This window comes from Prunus mume, linkage group LG1 (genome assembly GCF_029339155.1).
Source record: "Prunus mume cultivar Tortuosa linkage group LG1, ASM2933915v1, whole genome shotgun sequence".
Taxonomy (NCBI): domain Eukaryota; kingdom Viridiplantae; phylum Streptophyta; class Magnoliopsida; order Rosales; family Rosaceae; genus Prunus; species Prunus mume.
Window position 1 is genome coordinate 30,833,287 of NC_142698.1, and position 8,287 is coordinate 30,841,573.

At 38.2% G+C, this 8,287-nt stretch overlaps 1 pseudogene; it reads left to right on the top strand.

Moving 5' to 3' along the window:
- The first annotated feature begins 7,431 nt into the window (after nucleotides 1–7,431).
- Nucleotides 7,432–8,287, top strand: LOC107880240 (zinc finger protein WIP3-like; annotated as a pseudogene).

Here is an 8,287-nt window from a genome sequence, read left to right on the forward strand (position 1 = left end):
TTATTAGAGAAAAGAAGACAATAAGACACCTCCCCTTAATATGTTTGAACAAAACTTCATGCTGTGCTTTCAACACTGGAAAAAAAGGTTACTAGCTAAACTTATTGTAACAGTTCATAGAAATTTATTAGAAAATTAGATAACAGTACTAACACTTGATATTAAAGAACCAAAGAGTAACAATTAACAAAAGATGATTATTTAATAGGAAGAAGAAGAAAAAAAAGGCCCACATAATAACTCTGGTAAGCGATAAATAAAACCCTAATAATAATATATAATAATCAGACCTATCTAATTAATTGTAGATCTTTTATGCATGCATAATAAACCAAAGAATGTCGTCAGGGCCTTTGAAGGACCATAGATACACAGTATCACCTTCCTCAAAATCCTCCGTTTGCATCACTGTGTTCCAATCTTTTAAAACATGCCCACCATCTGCACTCCTACTAAGAGTCATATCAAACACATAAGCGAGGGTCCGATCATCCGTACGGTAAGCGACTGCCTTTTCTTAAGGTTGATTGGCACGCCAGACAAAGACTCGGGTAGCACTAGCACCAAACGATTGCCAAAATCGTGCTCACAAAACGTCAAATCGCGAACCAGCGTCGGTTTCACATTGGAACCTACTAACTCTACTATTTTCATCTTCAGATCCTCGGGCAATGCAAAGTCCACCATCTTTGAAGATTTGAGGTTGAGCTAGCACACCTTATATTAATTGTACGTAAGAGAACTGTTGTGATAAAGGGTTTGCACTATGCTCCTATATATATAGGACTTTAGAAAACTAGTTTCCCAATACTTTCGATATTTAATTAGTTTCGTAATTTGAAACTAGAAAGGTTGACTAGCATACTTACTCGATTGCATGCGTGAGATCAACATCAAATATCTGCTTACTTGTTTTCAGTTTCAAAGACATATTCTTACCTGATTTTGTATGCAGGACCGGTCGTATGAGATATATTGAACAACTTTCTATATTTTCGAATCAAAGAAGAAGAAAAAAAGAAAAAGAAGGAAGTTTCAATATTATTTTCTAACTTGATAAATACATTACGTATATATTTTTGTTTATTTTGGTGAAAGAGGAACTTCCTATAACATCTTTCTTAGCAAAGAAAAAGACCCATAAGTTTAAAATATTTGTGAAGTCATAATAGGAAATGATGATTTTAATAAAGCAACGTGGAAGTCATAATAGGAAAATATAATATTTTAACTTAAATCAAAATAGAGTCCAACTACGAAAGTAATTTCAAGAGATAAAATCTAAATAGGACTAATATAAAAGTGCTTAAGTGAAAATAACTTTGTTGAGGCCCAAAAAAGCCACGGGAAGCCCAAAGATATTTAAAGCCCAATATAACATATAATGTTGGTCATGCGTTAATCCAAACTGTATTTTGAAATTTAATTCATTAAATAAATATAGAAATAGTGTACATGTCATGTCAAACTAATAATACATTTTTCTCATGTCAATCACCTATCAAGCTCACATGAACCCAAGTCATGTGGTTTACGGGACTTGCATGAGGGATTGTGTGTGGAAGATTACGAAGGTCCACAAGGCCCACTGAAGCTCTTGGATAATGAAGACTTTGGGCTAGCTACTTGGGAGCACCAAAGTCCAAGCCCATTACTTAGAGTTCTCCAATGTGGGTGAGCAAAGGAGATATTTTTAAGGGAGTTTCACTAAAACACCCAAAATGGGGGTTGAAATTATAAAAAAACCCAAGCACTATTGAAACATATAAACACACCCAAAACCCATCATTACACACACTCAAAACCCATTTATAAACACACCCAAAAAGTTGAGTTTGGGGTTGATTTTGGGTGTGTTTCTATGTTTAAATAGTGCTTGGGTTTTTTTATAAATACATGTCTAGGATTGGGTTTATTTATAAATTTGTATATTTTTTAAGCACTTCCTTTTACCCATAGGAAATAGTCATTTTCCAAATACGTAGCTTTACCCTTTTGAAACAAGCCTTTTCCAACACTTCCTATTACCCACTGGAAACAAGCAGTTTCAGGCTTCCTTTTACCCATAGGAAATAATCAGTTTATGGTACCTAACTTTATATGCTGGCAAATAGTATGTCCTAGTGTTCCCTTTTAACCACTAGAAATAGACTGGTTCCAACACCTCCATTTACCTATTGGAAATAAAGGAAAACCCTCACCCTTTATAAATTGGCGTTCATGGCTCAAGCAAAGGGCACCAATTTTTCTTCAGCAAAACGCTCCCTCACTCGGCTGCAAGCATCCTAGCAGCCATCAACCCCCTTCAGCAACCACCAGACCACTTTCCTTCCTCCATTCAGCTGCTGCAAGCATTCTAGAGGCCATCCCTACCATTCCTCAGCCATCACAACTATGTCTTCTACTTTCTCACCCTTGAAATCCATCATCTTATTCATAAAGCCTCACCAAGCATAACTCCAAGCTTTTCCTTCATTCCAAGTTATAAAACACCATAGCTTTCAAGCCTCAAGCTTTTCCTTTTATCCTCCCACCTCTAGAACTCATAAATTTCTCCCGGATCATTGTCACAAACACCATACCCTTCAAAGTCTTAAGCTTTTCTTTCCTCAACCATGCTCTTTGAAACCCCATTCATTTGACTACTATAAGCATCCCAACAATCATCACATCCAAACAATCAAACCACCATAGCCATAGCTTCAAACAATAAATTCTCAACACCCAAACTCAAGCATATCAAATACCAACCTAAGCACAAGCATTCTCATTTGCTAAACTTGTGGGTCTTTAGCTCCCATACTCCAAGCTCTCATGCTAAGCTCATATAATCTTATATCAACATCAATAAGTCATCTTCAACTTAGCCAAAGCAAGCAACATCCTTACTCATTGCTGGAAGCTTCAATCTCAAGCCGTGTTCTTCCATATTCTTCCTCTCCCTCCCATAAACATATCTAGAGAGAGCAAACATCACCACTCACCTCTGGAACCCTTCAATTTCAAGCTCTGTTATTCCATTTCTTCCCTCTTTTCTCTCCTGGCAAGCCACCCAAGAGCCTGACAAAGCTTTCGTCAAGCTGCTGGAAATCTACTCAAGCCACCCATCTCTTCTCTCTTTCTCACTCACTCAAAAAAAGCTCAATCCCATATCTGAAACACCTAACCTCTCATGCCTAGTCTAGTAGTATCTTAATTCACAAAGCAAACTCTCATGCCAAGTTTGTGTAACATCAATGCACCAGCTTCAACTCTTTGTCAAGCTGCCGGAAACATCTGCACAAAACACACACTGGAAGAAGAACAAAGTACTCCCCCTGGACTTGCTTCTCCCTCGGGATACTTTGGGTCTAATTCCCGCTAACTCAGACAAAGGGGCAACGAAGTCTTCATTCATCGCTCTATGACGATCCAAGAATCAACAAAGCCCAGATGAGCCTTCGGACGAAAAAGACCTTAACAAACTCCAACTAGGAATCATAAAATGGATGCATGATTATGTCATGATTTACTTGAAATGATCAAGTTCCTCATATCTATCTGTAGGGGTGTTTTTGTTCCAGCAGCCTGACGAATGGGCTTGGGCTGCCATAAGAAGACAACGAACAAAAATTCTCCAAAAGCCTGAGTTCGAAACCAAGCTCCCAAAAGGGTTTTTATAAAATTTGATGAGACTTAAGAAAAACACTCTTAGGTTCATCTCACTAACACCAAATAAGCATGATAAATCAATTAATGGCTTAGCATGAGGAGTTTGTGGCATGGGAGCAAAACCATCATGAGTTTAGCATGAACTAAGAGAGATAAGCGTGAGTTTCTTATAGTGAACAAAGGGTTAAAGTGGAACAGAGGAAGATTAGACAGATTTCTTTCCTAAGGGAAGAGGAAAACAAACGAATGAGAGAATTGGGTGGCTTGAGTAAAATTCCCAATTTGTTTGACAAAGCGTGGTCAAGCCTTGGATGGGTTATTTTGCTAGGTAGAAGAAGCATGGAGGAATAGGGCTCGAAATTGCTGAGTTTTGGAAGCAAGAGTGGAAGCTTGCTATCTGGGTGTGGATTGAGTGAATTTCTAGTTGCTTGACAAAGCTTGGTCAAGCTCTAGATGGTTAGGCCTTGGATGGTTTTCTGGGTAGATGAGGCTCTCGTTTATAGGCTTGAAGAACCCTAATTTCGTCTAACTTTTCCTTCCCCTTTTCATTGCTCCTTTCCACTTTATCTTCCTTGGTGAAATTCTCTCATCCAAGGAGCATAGGTAAAGAACCCTTTGTGGTTCCAAGGGTTTGATGCAGCTGGACCTCCCCATGAGGGTGAGGCGCCGCTTGCTTTCCTCCTTGGTTTTCCTAGTGAAGCTGGTAATGGAAAAGAAGATGGGTAGAGCTTTTGTCCAACGGGTATTCTTTCTACACTCATGGATTTCTGTTGGTTCCTGCCATGGCTCCTTGTTTGACTGTCTGGGAGTCCTAACAAGGGTGGAGCACGGTGACAGCTTTTCTACGAGTTGCTGGGATGGGCTTGTACGCATGGTATTGGGTCAGTGATACTCTATTCTACAAAGAACCTAGCTTGTTTTCGTCAAGCTACCGAAGCAGCTTGCCTGTTGCATTTTTAACAAAGTATTTGGATGCTCTAACTAACATAGGGTTTCCTAAGCAAACTACTGTATTCTCTAAGGCATTGGGTCATGTTCTTTCTCTCATGCTAGCCCATGTGTTTGGGCTCAAGAAATGGGCTTGAGTTTTGGGGCTCCCAAGAAGCCCAAAACTTCCATTTCTTGGCTCATTGATGGGCCTCATGAAAGCTTGTTACCATCCATACCACAACCCACTCAAGCAAGCCCCGGGCATTTGCATGGCTTGGGCTCACTTAAGCTTGTAGCGTGGTTGGGTGTGAAATAATAATTTTCTGCTTAGCATGGCATGTCAATCGGCGTGTTTTAATTTTATCGTCCTTGAATAGAGGCATGATGCTTGACGAGGTAATTAGCATGGGCTCGTAGAGTTAGTGCTTATTTCAACTCTTAGCATGAGAGATTGCATATTTATTTGGCATGGCATGTGGTCGTGGCTTGTGTAAGCATGAATGAGGAATTTTGCATGCTCCGAACCGAGTCTTTTTCTTAATAAGGCATTATGTTGGGCCGAGAATTTATTTGGGCCTAACCCTGGATTTTTGGGCCTCAACACTATCAATTCATACTTCGAAAATCCGGGATTGAATGTGTTGTCTTCCGCCAAAACTTTCCAGTAAAAGATATTCATACACTAATTCTCTATCTATGCTAGAGTAGTCTAGGAAATGCCAATACAATTTTCATACTGACAGTATAAGAAACGTGTGCACATAGGTCAAATTCTATGATATAATAATTAAACCCAAAAAACCAGGAGAAAAGAAAATGCATGTACATAGCTAACAAATACAGATATTCTGACTCTTATGTGGACGTGAGTCTCCTAATTAGGGCCAGTTTGGCATTGCTGTGCTATGAAAATAATTGATGTCAGATTTGATGTGAGAGGAATTAGCTGTGAGAGAAAGCAGTTTGGCATTTGGTAAACTTTTTGTTAAAAGTGTTGTTGATATTGATTTCCGCATAATCAGAAAATGATTGCCGCATAATCATTAAACCCAGCCCCTCTTCAAAACTGATTCATGCATAATCAGAAAATAAAAGCACCTCATTAGCAGCTTTCCCTTATAGTTTTCTCTCACAACAATTTTTAACAATAAGTGATTTTCTCATAGTTTACCAAATGGGTTGGGCTTCCCAAAATTTTTAAAAAATCACTTACCACCTCAAATAAGCAATGTCAAACTAGCACTTAATCAAGGAGATTTACTTTCCTATTTTTATATAAGTGATAAATCATTGTACAATTAGGAGATACTTTCTTAATTCTTTACTATATCTAATTCCTTATAAAACCCTCACGTAAACTCCTATATATACCTCCTTAAGGAGAAGAATAAAACCCAACCCAAAGTATTTAAACCATATTCATATTTTAGCATGGTATCAGAGCAATCGATCCTAGGTTGTCTCTAAACCCTTATCTCAAATTTCTCATATTCAAATCCAAAACCCTAAATCAAATTCCTCATATTTTTCCCTAAATCCAAATCCCTCAACTCTAAAGTCCTCAAATCCTCTTATCACAATCCCTAAACACATATTCTCAAATCTTATACACATACCTCTCAAATCCAATTCCTGAATCAAATTCATACCTCAAATTCCTCATATCAAATTCCTCAAATCACTATTTCTCACATTCTCATATCACATCTTACTTCCACTGCAATGTCAAAAACCTCAACGATTCTCCCTCTTATTGCCGACTCAAAGAAGCATGCGATCAATCCTGTTAACCCAGCTACTCAAACTCATGCTTCTATCGCCACCACCAAAGGTTCTACTTTTCATACATCATCTCAAAAATTCCACATGAATTATCGACTCGGGTGCTACGAATCACATGACTTTTGAGCCTAGCCAACCTATTAGTCGCAAATTATCCACTCTGTCGACGGTGTCTAATGCTAATAGTACCCCCTCCCCTATGGTTGGGGAGGGCTCTCTATCTCTCTCTACTTCCCTACATCTGGATTCTGTATTACTTGTTCCATCTTTGGACCATAACTTGTTATCTATTGCACAACTTACTACTACTTTGGGATGTACCGTAACATTTTGGCTAAATCATTGTGTTTTTCAGGACATCCTCATAGGAAAGACGATTGGTTGTAGTACTCGAGGGGGCAAACTCTACTACTTGGACTGGGCACCAAATAATGAGGTCTTTGTGAACTATTGTGGATCAGAAGACTCTTGACAGAATTGGGCTTTAAGCTAGAAAAGCCAATGGAGTTGTATTGTGACAACAAGTCAGCTATCGATATTGCCCATAATCCAGTTTAACATGATCGAACCAAATATGTTGAGGTGGATAGACATTTTATCAAAGAAAAAATTGATAAAAAAGATCATCCGCCTACCATTCATAAAATCATAAGATCAATTGGCAGATATCTTAACCAAAGCTGTTTATAAAAGAGTATTTCATGACTCACTTACCAAGTTGGGCATTGGTGACATATATGCACCAACTTAAGGAGGAGTGTTGACGTGAGTCTCCTAATTAATCAAGGAGATTTACTTCCTTGATTAATTAAGGGATTTACTTTCCTATTTTTATATAAGTGATAAATCATTATACAATTAGGAGATACTTTCCTAATTTTTTACTGTATCTAATTCCTTGTAAAACCCTCATGTAAACTCTTATATATACCTCTTTATGACGAAGAATAAAACTTAATCCAAAGTATTCAAACCATATTCATATTTTAGCATCTTCTAGGATTCTCTTCCTTTAGGTGAGTCTCTATTTTGCAAGTCATTATCTATAACCCCTCCATTACCATTCTTTCTCTTTCCCTGTCTCTCTCTCTCTTCCCTACACCAAACAAGGGCCAAAGCTAGAAAAGAAAGAAAGGAGAAAGAAAAGATTCCAAAAAAGACAAACCAAACCACATTTCATAAATCAACCCTGTAAGTGAATCTTTCCCACAAAAGGTCTGGATAAATCCTCTTAGGAGAGAATTCATCAAGGACTCTCTCTCTCTCTCTCTCTCTCTCTCTCTCTAGAGATGGGTTTATGGAACCATCATGTGGAAGGCCAAAATTTGTGCTTTCAAGAACCTCCTTTCATTGAATGGCTGAAGCCACCTTCCTCATTTTCTTCATCATCATCTCCTTCTTTTTGCTTATCTGAGAATAGCACTACTATGCAATGCTTGCCTCTTTTAAGCAGGTTTACAGACACCAATCCGGTGAAAATAGAAGATGTTGGGGTGTAGAAAGAGGGTTTTGGAGTCAAAGAAGAGAAAATGGGGCAAGTTACAGTGGCCTTGCACATTAATTGGACTGCCTAATAGTACTAGTGAAGCTGATCAATCCGACACTCGCCATGAGAATAAGAAGGTTTTGGATCTCAAGGAAGAAGGAGTAGCCATGAGGAAGAGCTTTCATGGGTGCTCTTTTAATGCAGAGAGTAGGTTTTGGATACCAACACCTGCTCAGATTCTTGTTGGGCCGATGCAGTTTGTTTCCTCCATTTGCAGCAAGACCTTCAATAGGTACAATAACATGCAGGTTAGTTAATATTAATTATTCTTACCCATCATATATCTTTTGAACAAATTTTTGTGGGGGTTTTTAATTTCAGAACCTTAAACACTAATTTTCACCAAGAAATTAAACTACAACCTAATTGAAAAAAAAA